The sequence below is a fragment of the Pogona vitticeps genome, chromosome 5 (genome assembly GCF_051106095.1).
Source record: "Pogona vitticeps strain Pit_001003342236 chromosome 5, PviZW2.1, whole genome shotgun sequence".
In the NCBI taxonomy this organism is placed as follows: Eukaryota; Metazoa; Chordata; class Lepidosauria; order Squamata; family Agamidae; genus Pogona; species Pogona vitticeps.
The window spans coordinates 48,818,143-48,829,013 of NC_135787.1; the positions used below are offsets into that span (position 1 = coordinate 48,818,143).

The 10,871-nt window shown below is 40.4% G+C and overlaps 1 long non-coding RNA gene across 1 annotated transcript; it reads left to right on the forward strand.

The window, feature by feature from the left end:
* Positions 1-1,747: 1,747 nt before the first annotated feature.
* Positions 1,748-10,821, forward strand: LOC144583220 (uncharacterized). Its single transcript, XR_013536886.1, has 3 exons — positions 1,748-3,917; positions 9,451-9,588; positions 10,637-10,821. It is a non-coding gene; the product is annotated as an uncharacterized LOC144583220 (long non-coding RNA).
* Positions 10,822-10,871: the final 50 nt, after the last annotated feature.

A 10,871-nucleotide genomic window follows, 5' to 3' on the forward strand; every position in this document is an offset into this window, starting at 1 on the left:
GAGCCAAGTTTTGTTGAGTTTCAAACTTTCCTCTTTTTGTTGAAGTTCTGCTGATGTTTGTGTATTTCAATGGCTTCCCTGTGCAGTCTGACATAATGATTCTTGGTGTTGTCCAGTATTTCAGTATTCTGAAATAGAATTTCATGTCCAGCTTATTTTAGGGCATGTTCAGCTACTGCTGATTTTTCTGGTTATTTTAGTCTGTAGCGTATCTCATGTTCTTTGATCCTGGTGTGGATGCTTCATTTTGTGGTTCCAATATATACCTGACCTCAACTGCAAGGTATCCAGTATACTCCTGCAGTGGTGAGGGGGTCCCTTCTGTCCTTTGCTGACCATAACATTTATTGTATTTTTGTGGTGGGCGTGAATACTGTTTGTAGGTTGTGTTTTTTCAAAAGTTTCCCCATGCAGTCTGTGACCTCTTTGATGTATGGCAGAAATACTTTATTTGTGGGTGGCTGTTTTTCCTCTTCAGTTTGGTGTTGTTCTCTTGGTTTGATGGCTCTTGTGATTTCATTTTTGGAGTAGCCATTTGCAAACTGCCTGTGCTCTATCCATGTTTTATTTTCCCCAGCTAGATATCTGTAATTAGGAAATCATTCCCTCACAACCTGCAAAGAGTATTTTTCAGTTTTCAATCAACACCTGGTTTCATATCACCACATTGTCATGCAGTAATGAGAATGGCAACAGTAAAATATCTAGAGACTAATATAATGAATAGAGTTGTGTTGTGCTATCAGTGAAGTGAAGTCAAGGTAGATGCACACTGTGAAATTCATGGCTGACACTGTCAGAGGATATGGATAAAATTATGTAACACATTTTATTGGAGCCAAAGAGAGAGTTGTAATTAACACCTTCAAAAGTAAATAAAATGGATTAGTAACATCAACTTGAGATTTGTCAAGAACATCTAGTAAAGATGTATTTGTAATTGTTAATTCAATTCTATATACATTCTGTAATATATAATTGTTAATTCAATGCTATATATTCTGTAACATTGTAAGAGCCATTGCTCTCCGTCAGTTCTTTTCCATTAAGATTGAAATGAGTAAAATTCTTATAACTCACTCTATTCAGGCACTATACAACAGATACATCTGAAAAGGGGACTGTGCTTCATTCCTGGTTTCACATCCCTTTCCATCTGGGCCAGAAAATAGTCTCATAGATCCATGGAGACTCTTCTTGTGAATTAGAACCCCAGAAAAATCTAACTGCTAATAAAGCATGCATGGATACAGGATACCTTCTTGTTCCATCTTATTACTCCCCAGGCATAGGAAGGTAATGAAATCAGTGTTGTAGAGGGTGGAGATTAGCATGAATGGTTGCTCTTCACTACATTATAATGGAAAACCTGCATATCTAAATTAATAAATTGGTTGTAGAAATATGAAACTACTTGTGAAACCTAGGGCTGTATCACATGCCCCTATAGAACATGAGTTACACGGAGGATGTAGTCCAGATCTGTGATGGCAGATAGTCAGTGTGGTGCAGTGGACAGAATGATGGACTAGGACTCTGGAGACCAGGGTTCAAATCCATACTTAGCCATGGAAACTCACTGGGGGAGTAGAACTGGTAAAACCACCCCTCACTTACCTTGAAAGCTCTATTAGGGTAGCTGTAGGTTCGTTCTGACTTGACAACACTTAACAACAACAACTGTGATAGTATTTGTGCATTCCTGGATCTCTGTGAAAAACTTTTTTTGGTGGTGGTTGTGGGTTTTTTGGGCTCTTTGGCCGTGTTCTGAAGGTTGTTCTTCCTAACGTTTCGCCAGTCTCTGTGGCCGGCATCTTCAGAGGACAACACTCTGTGCTCTGGCTTTACCCACTTTTTTTGCTAAGTGGGTAAATGCTGAGGGCTATGACATGAGAACTGGAGGAAGCTACATTGCACCACCAGCATGGAGGGATATGGTAGACCATACTTACCAAAAAAGAGATACACCGGAGAATTTTACTTCTGCCCATTGACAACCTTCTGGCAAAAGCACACGGTCCATGAGGCAGTTGTATTTGCACCACCATATCAAGTAAAAAGAAGAAAGTTGGATAGGAATAGAAAGATAGACCCCAGCACATTAATTCTGACCTAGCCACTGAAAGCCCACACAGGAAGAAGGCAGGCATTTATCCAGTCACACTCAAGCCTAGTAATACAAGCTAGATAAGAAAAATGAAATAAAATAAACATTATAGAACATGAAACCTGGCCAGAAATGACAATGCAAGTGTAACAGATGCCTAAGACACGCCTGTCAATCACAGCGGAACCTCATGTGCATAAGCCAATGAGAGGACAGGAGAGGCAGAGGCAGAGGCAGAATTTTGTCAGTCAGTTGGAGGGTTAGCAAGAAAGAGTGAGGTTTGCAGAGATAGATACATAGTCAGGGATAGAGAGAGAATCATTACTAATAAATATACACTGATTAAATTGAAAAGCAAGAAGTGATCTAATGTGGAAGATAAAAAAATTATTACTTCAATGATTGTGATCTAATGAAAATGGATAAAGACCACCTGTGAGTCTGAGTTACCCTTTCATACCCTTTAATAAAACTAATTCTGTTGTTGGCAGCAAGTGTAAGAGTAACGTTATTTACAATGTGGGTAAAAGAAATCCACTGATGGCACTGAGAGAGAAAGAAGGAACGTCGCCAGCGTGGACCCTTGGGTTGAGAGAAACAAACAGGGGCACGGGGTGTACGTCATAGCAAGTCTTTCACTTTTCCCTGCCACTATGCAAAACAGTTGACACAATGAGTTCAGGGGAATGTAAAGCTGTTGCCTCTGTCTTCCTTCATATCTCAGTGGTTAGACTGTTCATGAGAGGTCTTGGATCCTGTTGTCACTCTCCTTTTATTTTGGTGCCAGTGGAGTCTTTCAGTTTCCTTCCTCACCTGGAATAATAGGATACCTTTAAAAAAACAAGCCAAAAACCACAACAACCTCAGAAATGCCTGATTGAACACCCCTGGGACCCGATGGTCAAACAACAGCTGATTCCTGTGCCCTGTAATAATCCCCAAGTTGCAAGGATACTCCTAACTTGATCTATTTTCACATATTTGTCTGAAGACAATGCACATCTCTGTTAAATAAGTAGGCACCTGCCTTATGCTGAATCAGACCACTATCACATCTAACTTAGTACTGTCAAACTTGACCAGCAGTGGCTGTCAGAGTTTCAGGCAGCATTTTTCCTCCCTAATCTTACTTGTAGTTGCTGTGGATTAAACCCAGGGCCTCCTGTTTACAAATAAGATTTGCCAGTGGGTTAGGGTCCCTCTGCAAAAGACCATCCAGTATTCCCTGGTAGCCTCCCAGCTACGTGTTTGTTATTGCTATGTACTGTCAAGTTGCTTCCAATTTATGCTTACCTTATGAATTAGTGACAGCCAAATCTTTATTATTATAGATTTTATACTAACTTTGCTAAGGCATATGGCTAATGCAAATAAACACTGATTGATGATGATGGTGACATCTTGTGAAAGCAGGGTCATGGTTTTCTTTATTGAACTAACCCATCTCATATTTGGTCTTCATCTTTCCCTACTGTTTCAGCATTTCCTAGTATTATTATCTTTCCAGTGAGTCTTGTCTTCATGATATGCCCAAAAAACAACAGCATCAATTTGGCTATTCTTGTTTAGACTTCATTTGGCAGTCCATGGTTCTCATAAAGCTGTAACATCACAATTTTAGGATCAGTTTTTTTCCTGTCAACTTCCTTTGCTGTGCAGTTTTCACATTTGTACTTAGCAACTGGGAGACGAGGCGTGCTTAATCTCCAACATCTTGCAAGATCAGAGTGGCACGGTGGTATTCCAGAGATGCACTGCAAAATGAAGAGTTCCTCTGAAGAACTTTAAAACAGTTTTCAGTGGAATGCTGGTATGTTGTTAAGAAGCAGTAATGAAGGGTTTCACGATGTAGCTGATAATGACTTCACTTTAAAAAATTGCATTTTGTATGTAGTAGAAATAATGGTGAGTCTCATTTATTTAACTTCCGTAACCATACCTTATTGCACGCATTTATTTAGCTGTTAAAGTTCACTCACAATTGCGTTCACTTTCTGCAATAAAGTATGTTTCTATTCCAAGGTTATAATGGACTTGCTAATGGGGTATTGACTACCGTTTCTTATCATCCATCTTCCAACAGCAAGGTGTTCATTACTGTTCACTTAATAATTCCCTGTTTTCTTCACATCCACATAAAATTGCTTTTATTATGAATCCATTCAAGTGTCACTCCCCAGTAGTCACAGCAGCAGTCAGCATTTAATGAAGTTGGGTTTCAGTGTATTGCTCAAAATAGTAATTTCACATCTTTCCAAGCTCCAAAGGCTGTTTTCTTTCCTTTGGTTTTAGCAAACATGTGCACATAATGATTCTTTGAATACACAGTTAGATTTGTCCACTGTCATTTTTAAACTGGGAGGTGACTTTGAAATTTTTGTTATACTAGTTTCATCAGCAGCCTTTGGGAAAAACTATTGTGGTGTACAGCTTCCAAAATGAAAAAAAAAAACTTTCTTACATTCAACTTCTTAATTTACATTTCTTTTCAGACATCTAAGAAAACCTACCACCTTCAGTTAGACACAGATAGAAACTGACTCTTGTCCAATGTTAATAAGTTGAAAATTTGTTTAAAAGATGGGACGTACATCTTGATAATATATAAAATAAAGTAAATATTATTGAGACATGGTCCTATTGTTGGCATTGTCTCTTGTATATATTACACTAGATTTTTACTCACAGAATGTTGATACACAAATGCCATGGCTTGGCCTTTCTGGGCTAAGCCCATTGGAATAGGTCAACCCCTCAAGGAGGCCAGTCATGGGGGAGGATGATCTTGTTGTCATTCTATCAGTATGTGAGGTGGGGAAACAAGGGCTTATGAGCCTTCCATGCCCAGATGCAGGCAGTTTGGATCAACATGGTCTTATTCATGGTCCCATTCCACTTTGGGAGCCAGTGTAAGGTATGGTGGTTACTGCAGGAGTTTTTGGCTGGGTCACCTGATTGGTACATTGATTAACATGTGGCTGGGATCCCCCCGCTCATTTTGTATCTATTCTCTTGAAATATAAGGGGCAGGATGAGAGGATGAGGTTATCTTAAATGATTGGTCACACAGGGGAATGGGAGCATGGAAGAATAGGTAGGGATAGTTTGCTCTCACAGAACACTTTTTGGTGAAGGGGGCTCAACAGACAGGTTTGTAGGATCTTGTGATCCCAGGGCTCCTCTGGTGAGCAATCTTTGGGAACAGTCTGGGTGTGACCCTCTTTGACTCATGAGCCAAGGGGAAAGTAAGCTGGAATGGTCTCCCCAAATCTAGAGGAGTGGTTGGGGCTGGGCTATGGAGTGTAGCAAGGACTTAGGGCTTGAGTGCTAATACATAGGCAGAAAAAATATCTGGGGAGGAACCTGCTAGTGTCCCTCTGCACTATGGTAGGCCCCTCTGCAGGATGATGGTGGTGGTTGAGTTAAATATTTAATAACACAGCACCCTAGTTTAATCCCATCACATGCATCTGGCCTCGTTATTTTGGTGGGCAGGTACTGAGTGCTCATGCTGAAATAAAAAAAAAAAACCATAACTTTCCCCACTGCAAATACAGTGGTGCCTTGCTTAGCGATCGCTCTGTTGAGCGATGAAATCGCTTAGCGATGGGGTTTTGGCCATCACCAGAGCGATCGCTTAGCGATGGCCCCTATGGGGGAAAATTGCGTTGCGATGATCGCGGGGAAGCGATCATCGCAAGGCCTCCATTTTCGGCCAGCTGATCGGCGGTTCCAAAATGGCCACCGGAAAAACAAAATGGCCACCTGCTGTTTTGCCTCGCTTTAGAGGCACCGAAAATGGCTGCCCCTATGGAGGATCTTCGCATAAGGTCAGTTTTGAAGCCCATAGGAACGCATTAAACACATTTTAATGCATTTCTATGGGCTTTTTTATTCTGTTTAGAGATGAAATTGCTTAGCAATGTTTTTCCTGGAACGGATTAACGTCGCTAAGTGAGGCACCACTGTATTCATAGTCTGTTTTGCCTCTTATGTTGTTCCACTGCCACTAACTTGGCTAGGCGACCTTCTTTCTTCTTGACGCTGGACAATGGATGTGCTCATAACATTTTGTTTTCCATTTTTAAACTATGGTGGACTGAGAAGGAAAAGGAAAGAGGAAATATATAATAATTATGCCTTGTCACCAACAGGGAGAGTGCCTGCCTTTCTGTGCTGCTATTGTATTGTGGCATGGTGTAAGACAGCAACTGGACAACAAGGGTGGTGTACTGAACAGAGTAATGTTCTAGGACCTAGGAGCCCTGGCTTCAAATCCCCACTCGGTCATAGAAACTAATTCAGGGGGCATGGGGAAAACCAGTCTTAAAATATGGCACTTTCTTTGAAAATTCTTTTACAGTTGCCACAGGTCAATGCAACATAACAACCCATGATACACGCACACAAGACAGCAAGTGACACTGATGCACATCTGAATGAAGTTGGTGCTTATTTGATAGTTCTTTCAGATTTATTGCCTCATGAGTTTTGCAGAAAAAAAACCTGTTTCTACAAATGTTACTTTCTGGAGAGAAAAAGACTAGTCTTCTTTATAACACCAATGATTTATGGAAAGGTGTCTTGTTTGGGTATGGTTTTTTTTTTTTTTTTTGAGGGGGCATTATTTAATTTAAAATTATTTAATTTTATTTTACTGATTTCCTGTTTTTTCCCCGAGCACTGGGACTCAAGGGCATTCACAATTAAACTAGGTACCAGTGAAAACAGATAAAAACAAGTGTTTAAAACAACAACAACAACAACAAGAACAACAATGGGAGGTGCAGAGAGATGACTGAACCCTTGTCCCCAACACTTTAGCAACTAAAGAGTGCAGGTGAAGTCTTGCAATTCATTGCAAAGTTGCCATTCTGACTAAGTACCTTCCTTATAAGGCACTAATATTTTCAGTTCCTTTTCCCTTCACTTTTATTCACACCATGTCACATCACATCTTCCCCCCCACCCCTTATTTTAGCATTCTAAAAGCTATGAATGCCAGATTGAACATGAGGGACCTATGAGAGGTGTTGGACGCTCAGGAACATTTTACTGTACCTGACTGTCTGGAATACCCCTCCTTAGAAGAATTTCCATGAGGCGACGATGCCAACTTTAGTTCCCAAATTTCACCACTCTTTGAACCCTAAGCTGGGTGAAACCTAGAGGGCTCTTATTGTTGGGCAGAAATTCCATTGGCTGTGTACTTTGAGATTTGCACACCAGCCTAACCAAGTAGTTCACCCAAATAACAAAAGTAGCTAGCAGAGGTCCATGGCCAAGGAACTTTCTTTAGGCAACTCACCCTTGTTCTCCCTGAGACTCACACATGGGTAATATACCCAAAAGGTTTATTTTAAACTTATTAAAAATATAAAGCATCAAAAAGGCATTATATTGTATTGTTACAAGGTAAAACATTCTTGCTAAGAGGTTACAGTATTGACATTCCCCCTCCCCCCCAAAAAAACTGTCAGACTTCCGGCTTGATGCTGTGACGAGACAGCAGGAGAAGGATGGAACTCCATCCCCTGGGCTGAATTCTGACCTGTTTGGGACCCTTCGGTGGTTTAAAACCACCTAAAATCAAAGGATGGGCTGGAGGAAATCATTTTGCAATTTTTTTGGTGACTCGCAAGATGAATTTTTCTATGGCTGCGCTTCGCAAGATGATTTTTCCCCCCTTTTTCGGTATTTTAAAAATCGCACAACTGTTAGTACTATGCCTCGCAAGGTGAAATTTTCGCAATACGACATGACTCATGGAACAAATTAATTTCGTCTTGCGAGGCATCACTACAATTGTATCCATTCAGCTTAACGTTCTTTGTTCAGAACTCCATGCCTAAGACGTGTTGCCAAAGTCCAGCCCCAAAGTTCTCATGAATCTCTGCTGAAAAGCAATTCAGATGGAATTCGGTGTTTGTCTTCTTCTTCCCCACATGACCTTAGAGCTAGTCTGTAGTAGGCAGGCAGTCAGGAAAACAAATTTTCTTTCCCAAGCAGATAAATGCTACCTGTGGAAGGCCTGAGAAACATGTACTACACATCCCATTACCTCACATGCCTTAGTTACATGCTGATTGGATCATTGTAACACATTCTATGTGGGGCTGCCTCTGGAAAGTGTCAGGAAACTTCAGGAAGTGCAAAATGCAGCAGCCAGATTGCTAACTGGGGCCGGACACAGGGTTCACATAAGCCCTGTGTTACAGCAACTCTGCTGGCTGCCAGTCTGTTCCCAGTCACAATACAGAGTTATGGTTCTAATCTATAAAGCCCTAAACAGCTTGGGTCCCCACTATCTTGAGGAGTCTACTTGGGTGTTCTGATCATTGGGAGAGGCCCTTCTCTCTGTCCCATTACCTTCACAGGTGCATTTGGTGGGGATACGGGAGAGAACTTCTTCTGTTGCTCCTTCCAGACTTTGGAACTCCCTCCCACAACTGGCTCCATCTTTATTGTCCTTCCTCAAGCAGGCAAAGACCTTTCTCTTCAGGCAAGGCTTCCCTCAGTGACTGGCTGCCTGAGTGGGATTTTTAAATCGATTTATATGCCTTACTGGTTTGAATGCTCTTTTAGCATTGCTTGTGTTCACCATTCTCAGAGTGGTATTTGTTTGGTCTGTTTTAGTATTTGTATACTTACTGTTTTTAGCTTTAAATATAATATTTTAATGGATGTAACTGCCTTTGTATCCTCATTGGATTTTTTTTTAAAAAGATTTAAATATTGTTTTTAATGATGTAGATCACCTTGGGTCCTTTTTAAGGAGAAAGATTGGGATAAATAAATAAATAAATAAATAAATAAATAAATAAATAAATAAATAAATAAATAAATAAATAAATATTGAATTTATTGGAAGTGGAACTTACATGGGTATTGACTCACCAAATCCTAGGGCCCGCTCTATGCAATTTCTACTGGATTCCGGCCATTGTCTGGTTATGAGACGTTAATACACAAGTGTTTTTCTCATATAAACTTTTGGGGAAAGTTGGATTATGTATTTTAGCTTAGCCAATATACACCTAAATTATTAATTATGGGCCATATGCTTTGGAACATTCATGCAAGGCAGAGGGATGATCAGATGACCAGATTAGAAGAGAAAAGCTATGAGGTGGCTGCAGAAGAGAAAACTCGGTGGTAAAGACAGATCCCACACCATATGTCACGTTAGGCAGGCAGTAATGACAAGAGGGCTTGAGGTAGGGAAGCTGTCTCTATGTGAATAGGGAAGTAGGGCTCGAGCCTAGTCAACTATTTTATGCAGTAGGTTCTGAAAAAATCTGAGTGTTGAAGGAACTGAAAGTCAGTGATCTTTTTTTCCACAGCAGAACAATTGCTGGAGGTGGGGGGAGGAATATTAACAATAGCAAAAAAAAGTACTCGTACTGCAGGCAACCAGGTTTTAAAAGAAGCAACCAATGGCCCGTGGAATTGAGCTAATCTCAAGAACATTACTATAAGAGGTAGGCTAATACTGTATTTATTCAAAAATAAGTGCTTAATAAATCTAAATTGATATAAGAACTGAAACAAAATTCTAAATCCTTGCTACATATTCCCTGAATGTTCTTTGAGCCTGTGGCTGTGTTATATTTCTATACATCTGATTTCCAGTGTGGTATACAAGCTGATTTCAGTGTATGGTATCTTGGAAACAGCATATGTAGTATTTTGTACCAGGTCTGTCTCTCACAGCAGTATAGTATGTAATTTGTTGATACTTCCTTGGTGTCCAGGAGTTTGTAATTTAGAGAGCAGTCCTGGTCACTTGGTGGGTAATTACAAAAATACATTATGATCATGCTCACACAGGAAGATTGTGGAGGCTCTGTGTAGAATAAAGTGATTTTTGGCCTACTTTTCATTCCTCCAGCCTTATTTACAAACCCAAAAAACACTGTAGTAATATTGACAGCTAGTATTCAATGGCACATCACAATCTGTTTCTAGCAGAGTGCCTCTAAGTGTTCCTGAATGTTCTGGGAGATGTTTTATTCTGCACGCCCTGTGCTCATTAGGCAGTGAAAGAACATCCTCATGCTCTGCTGTGCTCTATGAACAGCTTGGGGAAATAACATTTTGCCCTGAAGATAGAAGGAACTGTGCATTTTGCTGATGGAAGTACCTGTTGTATCAGTGGAACTTTCCTTCCATTGAATGGAGCCTCCTCCTGTTCATAAAACAAAAATTATGAGCTGATGGCTGAAATCCTGCTGCATAATGTAAGCAAAGTCACAGGTTTCGGTCCATTCCTTGCCAGTAAATAAAGAGCTCCCATCATAATTCTTGGGTTGTATGTGAATTCATACACTAAGCCAGTGTGCATAGCACTCTCCAGAATTGCAGAAGGGGCTCTTTATATACCAAGTGAGGAACAGAATGAAAATAATGATGCTGCTTACATTAGACTACAGGATTTCACCCAATGTGGTATGTCCTAGCATACATTCAAAATGTGCTGTCTCTCTGTGTTGCACTGGGTGAAAGATGTATCCTTTGTCTCTTCTATAGGTTCTTCTCATTGAGGAAGCCATGAAAGACAGCTGAACGGCTGGTTTGTCACATATGAAAATATGTGATAGTTTTCATGCAACAGCCTTGGATGAATATTTAAGGTTCAGTTGTTCCTTATATCTCTGTGTAAAGGTAAGGGTTCCCCTTGACATTTTTAGTCCAGTTGTGTCTGACTCTAGGGGGCGGCGGTCATCCTGCTTTTCAAGCCATAGAGCCAGCGCCTGTATGAAGA